This window comes from Camelina sativa, chromosome 14 (assembly GCF_000633955.1).
Source record: "Camelina sativa cultivar DH55 chromosome 14, Cs, whole genome shotgun sequence".
Classification (NCBI taxonomy): domain Eukaryota; kingdom Viridiplantae; phylum Streptophyta; class Magnoliopsida; order Brassicales; family Brassicaceae; genus Camelina; species Camelina sativa.
In genome coordinates this window covers 7,563,250-7,563,915 of record NC_025698.1, presented here as the reverse complement: position 1 = coordinate 7,563,915, position 666 = coordinate 7,563,250, and positions in this window count along the sequence as shown.

The window sequence follows — 666 nt, the reverse complement described above, 5'->3', positions numbered from 1 at the left end:
AGAAATTGTAACTTACTTGCTGCAACTTGGATGCAACTCTCTGGTAGATTTCATTCAGATCTGGTAAGTACATCTCTTTCAAGGATTTGATCTGCAAAGACAAGTAGTCATACGATTAGTCATCCTGGTGATATCTATGTTAAATCGCCTGCCTTATTGCATTTATCTTGAAGATTTAATCCGTGTAGTCAGAACTGGTAAAGATATAACACACTTAAAACAGAGAGAACAACCTTCTGATAAACGTCCTCTTGCCAATCAACCCCATTTGCACTTTCCGTCTGTGCTGTCGAATCCAGCGATGCTAAGAATTATAAAAATGGGGTTTGTTCAACATCAGATTCTGCTGAGAGATTATGTAAACTATTAGAACCTAAAGTATTTAAAAGGATGCAAAAGCATACATGATGGCATCTCCGGGAGGGTTCTTTGGGTTTGATATAGTTGTCTCTGTTGGTCCACAACATTTTGAGGTGGAAGCAGAGAACCTGTGACTTGGCCTGAAGCTTGTAGCCTTTGTTGCACATCCTGTTGTAGCAGATTAGGTTGTTGTTGCAACCCTAGCTGCTGATGATGCGACTGAAGCTGGGGCATCATCTGCTGTTGGGATGGCTGATTTTGTGACTGTTGGCCCTGAGAAGAAAACAAGCCATGGCCAGCCTGATG